This window comes from Gallinula chloropus (assembly GCF_964237585.1).
Source record: "Gallinula chloropus genome assembly, chromosome: 28".
In the NCBI taxonomy this organism is placed as follows: Eukaryota; Metazoa; Chordata; class Aves; order Gruiformes; family Rallidae; genus Gallinula; species Gallinula chloropus.
This window is the reverse complement of record NC_140113.1, coordinates 984,059-994,244: the sequence shown is the minus strand read 5'-3', so window position 1 is coordinate 994,244 and position 10,186 is coordinate 984,059. Positions and strand designations below refer to the sequence as shown.

Here is a 10,186-nt window from a genome sequence, read left to right as displayed (position 1 = left end):
GCTCCATTTTGTTAATGGTTCCTGTGTGCTTGCAGATGGCTCTCCAACTTGTGGTACCTCTAACAAAATGACAGTAATAGGTGTTAAAGAAAGTGAGAAATGAGAAATAAAACAAGAGATTCTTTCTAAATGACACTGCAGTGGGCCACTGGAAGAAGCCTTGTTTTCTCACAGCGTGCTCTCCCTTGTCTTGGAACATTTAATAATGCTGAATAGATTGATGTGGATGTAGCTTGAGACAATTAATACAATTTTAATTTGCATATTTTAAGATTAGTTTTGTTTTGGATTTTAGTAGAATGTGGCTGTAACTGTGTGGGCTGTTTTGTGAAAGCGGCTACAAAAACTGAGCCAGAACAGTGCAACAGCCTTGAAGCTAAAGAAAGTGAAGATTGGGAGTGATAAATAATGAGACCAACAGCCAATTAAGAGACAGAGTGTATCTTGTTTTCATTTAAAGGGGTTCCTAACTAGTTTGTGCAGGAATGAAAACCATAAAGAGCATGAGCTGAGAGAGAGGAAGACGTGCAGCCTTCATCCCCGAAGACCACCGGAAGACCCCTTGGCTGTCACTGAGCATGCTCTAGCTGGGATGAATTAATATAAATGATTTCTTAGAAATAATTTGCATAACCCTGCCTTTTCCTAGAAATTATAATGACTATGTAGAATTAATCTGTATCAATATGAGAAATTTGTCTTTAATGGGCACAGACATTGGGAGGAGCGATCCCCTGTGTGCCCAGAGCTGCAATAAGGGATCCCTGCTTAACAGTCACCAAAGCTATTGAGTTTTGATTCTGGCTTTCCGAGGCATCAATAAGAACCTAAACCTTGGGAAAGAAACTTTCAGCTGTGTAACTGGTAATTTGGATGCATGTGAACCTCTGGACATTAAGCCAAGCCAAGCACAAGGTTCTGCACATGGGTCAGGGCAATCCCCATGATGAGGGCAGAGCAGGGGATGAAATGATTGAGAGCAGCCCTGTGGAGAAGGACTCTGGGATACTGGGGGGTGAAAAAATGGATGTGAGCTGGCAATCACAGAATAATCAAGGCTGAAAGGGACCTCTAGAGATCATCTAGTCTAACCACACCTGCCAAGTAGGTTCACCTAGGGCATGTCACACAGGAATGTTAACAGGCAGGTTTTGAAAGTCTCCAGAGAGGGAGACTCCAAAACTTGCAGCCCAGAAAGCCAATCATAACATGGGCTGCATCCAAAGCAGTGTGGAGGAAGGGGATTCTCCCTTTCTAACATGATCTCATGCTCTTTCTCCTGGAGGACAACATGCAGTTATTCCCCAGTACAAGACATACTGGACTGGTTAGTGACTGGAAAAGGGGTACAAGCCATCTGCCTCTGGAGGCTGAATCAGAGAATCTCCTGAGCTGGATATGACCCCTAAGGATCATTGAGTGCAGCTCCTGCCCCCCCACAGGACCAGCCAATTCAGAGCATGTGACTTAGTGTATTGTCCAGACACTTCTTGAACTCAGTCAAGATCAATGTTGTGACCACTTCCCTGGGGAGACTGTTGAGCACGCTCTCAGTAAAGCACTTCTTCCTAACATCCAACCTCAACCTCTCCTGTCCCAGCTTCATGCTGTTCTATCACTGGTCACCAAAGAGAGGAGATTGGCACCTGCCCCTTCTCTCCACCTCATCAGGAAGCCACAGACTGTGATGAGGTCTCCCCTCAGCCTCTACTTCTCCAGGCTGTACACACCAAAGGACTTTAGCCTCATAAGACTGCCTTTCCAGACCCTTCACCATTCTCACTGTCCTCTTCTGGACACTCTCCAATAGCTTTTGTGCCGCTCTTCTACCATGGTGAAAACACAGGGAGAGCAGAAGGGGAATGGAATACTTAAAAAAACAATTCTTTGGATGTTTCCTTGGAAGCAACACGGGATGAAAAGCCCATTCTTCAGTCAAGGAGTGCAGTACATCACCTTTGATTGAAAAGCAGCCCTTGGAAATGCAACATCTGAGAGAGTGTTATCCAATGGTCAGAATCACAGGATCAAACCTCAAAACAAGCAGTGTAAAGCAAAGAATTCTCTGTGGGTGGGATTATCACAGGGGAAGCAGAAGACTGCTGGCCTAAGATAAATTCTGGTAAATGTGCAGAGAATGGGAGACAGGTTATTGTTGACGAAGCAGCTTCCACTGGGATGGATTCCATAGTGCAACCTGGAGCTCCTTGTTCCTCATGCTGTAGATGAGGGGTTAATTGCTGGGGGCACCACTGAGTACAGAACAGGAACCACCAGGTTCATTGGTGTGCAGCACAGAATAGAGAAACCCACTGGCACAGGCAGCTGCAGCCATGTGGACACAAGCTCTGCTGCCCAGGAGGGTCCCGTAGTGCAGGGGGTGGCAGATGGCAACGTAGCGGTCATAGGCCATGACAGTGAGAATATAATACTCTGCTGTAGCACAGAAAAAAACCATCAGAAAGACCTGTGCAGAACATCCCATGTTAGAGAGATGGCCCTGGTGTTCCAGACGAAGTTGGCCATGGCTTTAGGGACAGTGCTTGAGATGTATCCCAGGTGGAGGATCGAGAGGTTTAGGAGGAAAGTGGAGGACTCTGCACTTGGAGTTGTTAAACCTCATCCCGTTGGTCTCAGCCCACCGGTCCAGTCTGTTCAGACCCCTCTGAAGAGCCTCTCTACCCTCAGGCAGATCAACACTTCCTCCCAGTTTAGTGTCCTCTGCAAACTTACTGAGGGAGCATCCAATCCCTTCGTCCAGGTCAGTGATAAAGATGTTGAACAAGACTGGACCCAGGACTGAGCCCTGGGGGACGCCTCTTGTGACCGGCCTCCGGCTGGATTTGGTTCCATTTCCCACCACCCTTTGGGCCTGGCCATCCAGCCAGTTTCTAACCCAGCTGAGGATCCACCTATCAAGGCCAGTGGCAGCCAGTTTCAGAGCTCAGAATGCTGTGAGAAACCGTGTCTCCTGGAGTGATCGAGCAGAGTGTGGTGCTCAGCCACTGCTTGGGGCTGAACCAGTTCACCAGGGATAGAACTCGAGTGAGAGGAATGAAGCTGTGACAGGGGAGGTTTAGGTTGGATGTTAAGAAGAGTCTCTTTACTGAGGGAGAGGCCGGTCACTGGAACAGGTGTTGGTCTTGTGTGAGCTTTCTGGAAATGAAAGGTATCTATTATTTTACAAACTAAAACTGTTCATGAAGTCAGCTTCAAACCCACCAGAGAGGTCATTGCCTGTCATTGGCTTGTCCTCTGCTGCTGATCTCCTGGGAAGAAGGGAGCTCATGGCAAGCAGGCTGTGCTGCACAGAGACAGCTCTGCCCAGGAGCAGATCCTCTGCAGGTCACCACAGGGCTGAGGGCTCTGCCTGCAGGCACCAAGGGTAGAACAGCGAGGCAGAGAGAGGTTAAAGGCAGTCAGGAGTGTGAGGATGACTAAGAGCTCACTGAAGGAGAAGTCTTCAGAACCCTTGACACGATAACTCTCTGGGTTCCCAGTGTCGTGGTTTAACCCTGGCTGAGAGCCAAGATCCACGCAGCTGCCTGCTCCTTAAAGGAAAAGAGCAGGGGAAGTGGAGGGGTGGGGGGGTGGGGGGGGGGAGGACAAGGGAAGGGAAAAGGAAGGGTCAAATAACCCCAAAACCAAGAAACTAAGAGGCCCGTGGGTTGGGATAAGGATAGTTTACTAAGATAACAGAAAGATACAATGTAACAATACTAACAGGACTTTAGAGCAAAAACATATGAAGCTGTTGCTACACAATGCAGTTTCTCACCAAACCACACAACTCAGGCCGTGCCACCCAGAGCCGTCCCAGAACCCGACCGTCCCCCAAGAACCGCGCGTCCCGGAGCCGCCCCAGGCCTTCCTCCCGTCAGCCCCCGATATCCTGGGCAGGACGTAACTGGCGTGGAATACTCTCTTTGGTCAGTTGGGTCACCTGTCCTGGCTTCGCCCCTCCTTTCTCATGAAGAGCTGAGAAAGTCTTTGACTCTCTGACAGCAACTAGAAACATCAGGGTGTTATCAGCACTGCTTTCATTTTAACTCCCAAACACAGCATTCCATCCGCTGCTACAAATGAAGTTAACTCCATCCTGCCTAAAACCGGGACATTATCCACCCCTTATTCCATACCATTTATGTCACAACCAGATCCAACCATTTCTCTGAGTTTGTTGAGTGAATGAACATTTAGTCCATGATGATTTTCAGGCTTCATTCGCCGTAACAGTCTCTCATGGTGTCAGTATGCTCCATTGGATCATTGCATGCTGCATCTTGGGCTCTCGACCGATACACCTGACACGGTCCATGCTCATAGTCTGTGAATCAAAGATGTTCATTTTCAAAGGGAAGGAGGAAAAAGTTCTTGGAACATCAGGTCTTGGTCCCGTCATCGTGGCACTCTTCCTTCATTGACTTGTATGACTCCGGCTGTAACTCCATTGGTACAACATACAACAACATACAGCAATAATAGCAATAATGGACGTACAGTAATGGGTTATTTTGCAATTACTATAATACAATTTCTACCTTATTAATTATATTGGCTATTCTCACCTAAAATCAAATCCCTCTGGGGTACACATCGAACTTCTCCATCCTTCTGCATTACCCACCAAGTACAGCCAGGTCCTTCAGCAAAAACAATCCCAGACATGCGTTTACCTTTGCCTGAAGCAGGGATGACCCAAACTGTTTTCCCTAATATACTCTTCATATGCACCACTGGGACTCTGTCTCCTTCTACAGTACGTGGGAATTTTGACTGGGCAGGACCAGCTCAATTGGTGGATCCCCTAGAGTTAACTAACCATGTGTCTTTGGCTAAATGTGTATCCCAGTGTTTGAATGTTCCACCACCCATCGCTTTCAGGGTAGTCTTTAAGAGCCCATTATATCGTTCAATTTTCCCAGAGGCTGGTGCATGATAAGGAATGTGGTACACCCACTCAATGCCATGGTCTTTGGCCCAGGTGTCTATGAGAGCGTTTCGGGTATGAGTCCCATTGTCTGACTCGATTCTTTCTGGGGTGCCGTGTCACCACAGGACTTGCCTTTCAAGGCCCAGGATTGTATTCCGGGCAGTGGCATGGGGTACAGGATATGTCTCTAGCCAGCCGGTGGTTGCTTCCACCATTGTAAACACGTAACGTTTACCATGGGGGGTTTGTGGGAGGGTGATGTAATCAATCTGCCAGGCCTCCTCATATTTATATTTCATCCACCATCCTCCATACCAAAGGGGCTTCAACCGCTTCGCTTGCTTGATTGCGGCACACGTCTCACATTCATGGATAACTTGTGCAATAGCATCCATGGTTAAGTCCACCCCTCGATCTCGAGCCCATCTATATGTTGCATCTCTCCCTTGTGCTTTCTGCCAGAGACTCCAGGTAGGGCCATTCTCCCTGGCTGCAGTGTAAAGCACATTTTTAACATCTGTCCCTGTCCGGACAGGACCAAGGGCCACTGCATGGACTATCTCGCGTTTGATCTGCTCAAAGGCTTGTTGCTGCTCAGGGCCCCATTGGAAATTATTCTCCTTCTAAGTCATGTGGTAGAGTGGGCTCACAATGAGACTGTAGTTTGGGACATGCATTCACCAAAAACCTATAACACCTAAGAAAGCTTGTGTTTCCTTTTTGTTGCTTGGTGGAGACATAGCTGCTATTTTATTGATAATGTCCTTTGGGATCTGACGACGCCCATCCTGCCATTTTATTCCTAAAAACTGGATTTCTTGTGTAGGCCCCTTGACTTTACTTTGCTTTACAGCCAAACCATCTTCTAGAAGGATTTGAATTATCCTTTTTCCTTTCTCAAATACTTCCTCTGCTGTATTGCCCCATACAATGATGTCATCAATATACTGCAGGTGCTCTGGGGCTTCACCCTTTTCCAGTGTAGTCTGAATTAGTCCATGGCAGATGGTGGGGCTGTGTTTCCACCCCTGGGGCAGACGATTCCACGTGTATTGGATGCCCCTCCAAGTGAAAGCAAACCGTGGCCTGCACTCTGGCGCCAGTGGTATTGAGAAGAAAGCATTTGCAATGTCAATTGTGGCATACCACTTGGCTGCCTTTGATTCCAGTTCATACTGCAGTTCCAGCATGTCCAGTACAGCAGCACTTATACCTGGAGTGACTTCATTTAGGCCATGATAATCTACTGTCAGCCTCCACTCTCCATCAGACTTCCGCACTGGCCATATGGGACTGTTAAAGGGTGACTGGGTTCGGCTGATCACTCCTTGACTCACCCAGCAATGCAGATGCCGTTCCTGGAGGCATCCCCTCAGGCTGGCAGAGCCCACAGCTCACAGGATCAGTAAGGTTTCAGTTTCCTCCTCCTGGTTGGCTGAGTGGGGACTGAGAATTACTCTCACTGGTTTGGAGAAGGCACTAGTTGCCAAATCTGTTTCACTAAATCTGGGAGCATCAGATTGACCCTCCACAGCTTACAGATCACCAGCATCACCTGCGATGACCCTGGGCAGTGTCCTGCCACTGGAGGTGTCTGCAGGGCAGAGCTGAGCACACCCTGGCTGGGATGGGATCTGTGAGCAATGGCAGGGCAGAGGTGGGTCAGAGAAGCAGCACCCAGCAGACAGCTCCAAGCAGCAGAGACAGAGGCATGGAGTGAGAGGAAATGTAGAACAGAAATTCCCTCTCTGGGGCTAGACAGGCACCTCCTGTCATCCCCTGCAGCACGTATCTCTTCTCCTGAGACACTCCCTCACCTCACCTCACCGCTCATCTCCCACTCAGCTGAGCATCTGTCCTCACAGCTGGGGGGGTCCAGGGCATGAGACACCTCTGCCTCCCTGCCATGTCGCATGTTGCCACCTGGGAGCTGGTGTGAAAAGCTGGGAAAGGGGAAGTATTTCCTACATGCCTGGCTGTCTCTCTGAAAGTCTTCTATGATGGACTATGATTATAATCTCTCCACCTGTCTGTGCTGCTCTTATTGCTGACTGGATGGGAGTTTCAGCTGCAGAGTCAGGACCTGACCTTGTCCATCCTCTCACAGAGACATGTGTGTCAATGGGAATCCAGTGTCCTGGTTTTTCTCTAAGCTCCGGCGCTCTGGGCTGTGCAATCAGTGGTGGTGAGGAATGAGCTGACTTCATGAGATACTATCACTGGGACACTTGATAGTTCTTTGGGATGTCCTTCACAGCTGTGTGCTGCCCTCCAGACTGCACATCCCTCCCACAGCATCTGTGGGGAACCTGATGGAGAAGAGCAGAGATACAACAGGCAGGAAAGTACTGCTGGGCTGGTGAAAGGAACTCTGTGTCCTTGGTATTTAGTGGGGTGTGGAGACCTTGTTCAGGTTCCTGGAGGCAGGGTGAGACACTTAGTGACCTGTAGCAGATCCCCATGCTCTCAGCGGGGTGTGATTTCTTCTCCAGGTAACATCAGAGTGCAGTGCTCCTCTATCTGGAGAAGAAGCACGCACAAGGCAGCTGGGAACAAGACATCTGGACAGACCAGCTGGCCACCCCTATCCCCCCACACTATGCCACAGCAAATCCTTTTGCTTCTCTGTACTGCTCATCCTGAGTTCAACAGAGGTGCTCAGGACTTCTGACTTCAGAGAAGACAAGGCACGTTGTTCACAAGTCCCAGGATGAGAGGTGATGGTTTTAAACTAGAAAAGAGTAAATTTAGGTTGGATATTAGGAAAAAAAATCTTCAATATTTGTTGGTAGATCACTGGCACAGGTTGCCCAGAGATGTAGTGGAGGCCCCATCCCTGGAGATACTCAAGGTCTTTCTTCACGGGGCCCTGAGCAACCTGAACTAGTAAAGATGTCCCTGCTCACTGCAGGGGGTTTGACTAGATGACCTTTGAATATCCCTTCAAACCTAACACTTTCTATGATTCTGTGATTCCAAGACCCCAGGGGAGAAGGAGAGGGATTGGGAAGGGCTGTCCAAAAAGAAACGAATGTCTAAAGCTCTTTCTGCAACTAACTTCCTCTGGTATTGGGGGAACAGTTGCTGCCCCACTCTTGAATGTTGAAAGGGATTTTAGCCCTTTGTCAGATCTGGCCCCCAGATCCCTTCTGCTCCCAGGCAGACCCTGAACGAGAGCATGACCAACCCCTCAGGAGCCCATGGGCAGAGGCTCTGCTCTCCACAACACGTTCAGCCAGCACAAAGAAGGACTCCATCAAGGGAGCTGCATGAAGCTCCTGCCAAGCTGGAAAATGGGTGGGTAGGTGACAGGAGAAGGGTCTGTGAGAAATATGTTTGTTTTTTCTCCAACAAGACTGTCCTCACCCTCGACAGGTCTCTATGCCCAGAGGGAGCAGATGTCCAATGGAAGTTCCATCACTGGGTTCCTCCTCCTGGCCTTTGCAGACACATGGGAGCTGCAGCTCCTGCACTTCTGACTCTTCCTGGGCATCTACCTGGTTGCTCTCCTGGGCAACGGCCTCATCATCATCACCATAGCCTGTGACCACCACCTCCACACCCCCATGTACTTCTTCCTACTCAACCTCTCCCTCCTTGACCTGGGCTCTGTCTCCACCACTGTCCCGAAAGCCATGGCCAATTCACTCTGGAGTACCAGGGCCATCTCCTGTAAAGAGTGTGTTGCACAGGTCTTTCTGCTTGTCTTCTTGATCTCAGCAGAATATTCCCTTCTCACCATCATGGCCTATGACCGCTACGTTGCCATCTGCCACCCCCTGCACTACGGGACCCTCCTGGGCAGCAGAGCTTGTGTCTACATGGCAGCAGCTGTTTGGAGCTGTGGGTTTCTCTATGCTGTGCTGCACACAGCCAGTACATTTTCACTGCCACTCTGCCATGGCAATGGTGTGGATCAGTTCTTCTGTGAAACTCCCCCACTCCTAAAGCTCTCCTGCTCAGGCTCCAACATCAGGGAAATTGGGCTAATTGTGCTTACTGCAGTTTTAATCTTTGCATGTTTTATTTTCATTGTGGTGTCCTATGTGCAGATCTTCAGGGCCGTGCTGAGGATCCCCTCGCCTCTGAGCAGGGAAGGCAGAAAGCCTTTTCCACCTGCCTCCCTCACCTGACCATGGTCTCCCTGTTTATCAGCACTGTAATTCTGGCCTACTTGAAGCCCCCAGCCATGCCCTTCCCAGCTCTTGACCTGATGGCTACGGTTCTGTATTCCGTGGTATCTCCAGCTGTGAACCCCCTTATCTACAGCATGAGGAACAAGGAGCTCAAGGGTGTGTTGAAAAAATTCATCCTACTGCTGCTGTTTCAGAAGTGGTGAAATGGACAAGTGATCTTCCATTTATCTCAGACAAGTGGTATGTATGCTTTGGATGTCCTGCCATTGATGATCATGGTCATACATGAATGACAGCAGCCATCCTGCTTCTCCAAGGACACCAGTCCTGCCTGTCTGACCCAGAGGCCCTCTCTACATGTTCTATCACTACTCTGTGGCTGGAATCCTGTGTGTCAGCTCTCTAATAAAATGGAGTTGTGTCAGTTCAGAGTCTGAGACTTGGCATTTATTTCCTAAGCTGGTATCAAAAATATCTTCAAAGAACTGCAACCTAAAAGGGTGCAAGGATCATCTTCTCATCATTTTCTATCAGTGAGTCCATTGGTGATTCATCTAGAACCAGCTGTGCCAGGCACAGGTTAGCCCCTTTCTTCTTCTCAAAGAGAGGAACCTCTGCAGCACCCCTGCTACCTATATCAAATAAATGGTGTGGTCCTTCTCCTCTCTCTATCACCCTCATCACCTTGTTTACCTGTTTCTTTTTGTCAGACCCCCATGTGTTTCAAGTCCCTTGGACCGAAGATCCACTTTTCCAGCTGTAAAAGCAAATGAGAGATGTCTCATCCTCCCTTGGATGGCTCTAAGAGGATAGCAAGGTCATGAACTGAAGGACATCACAGGCAAGGAAATACGCATTGAATGGAGTTGATGCCTGACACAGCAAGAACCACAGCAACCAGCTTAGAAACAGCAAAAGAAGATGCAAATAATTCAGAGCATGTTGCATGTGGGAAGGGATAGCAGGGTAGGTGGATCTGAGAGTATAGAGATGTTAAAGAAGGTGAGATGGGGAGAAGAGGGTAAATGGGAGTGAAGGAAGACAAGGCAGCAGTCAGGGCTGTTTGGGGTACCTGTGAGGCAGCCCTGCACTTGATGTGAATTGCATCTCTGGTAAG

At 48.9% G+C, this 10,186-nt stretch overlaps 1 pseudogene across 1 annotated transcript; it reads left to right on the top strand.

The window, feature by feature from the left end:
• Window positions 1-8,133: 8,133 nt before the first annotated feature.
• LOC311201701 (olfactory receptor 14A16-like) lies at window positions 8,134-9,272 on the top strand (annotated as a pseudogene). The gene is made up of 2 exons: window positions 8,134-8,230; window positions 8,474-9,272. The product of its transcript is annotated as an olfactory receptor 14A16-like (transcript).
• The last annotated feature ends 914 nt before the right edge of the window (window positions 9,273-10,186 follow it).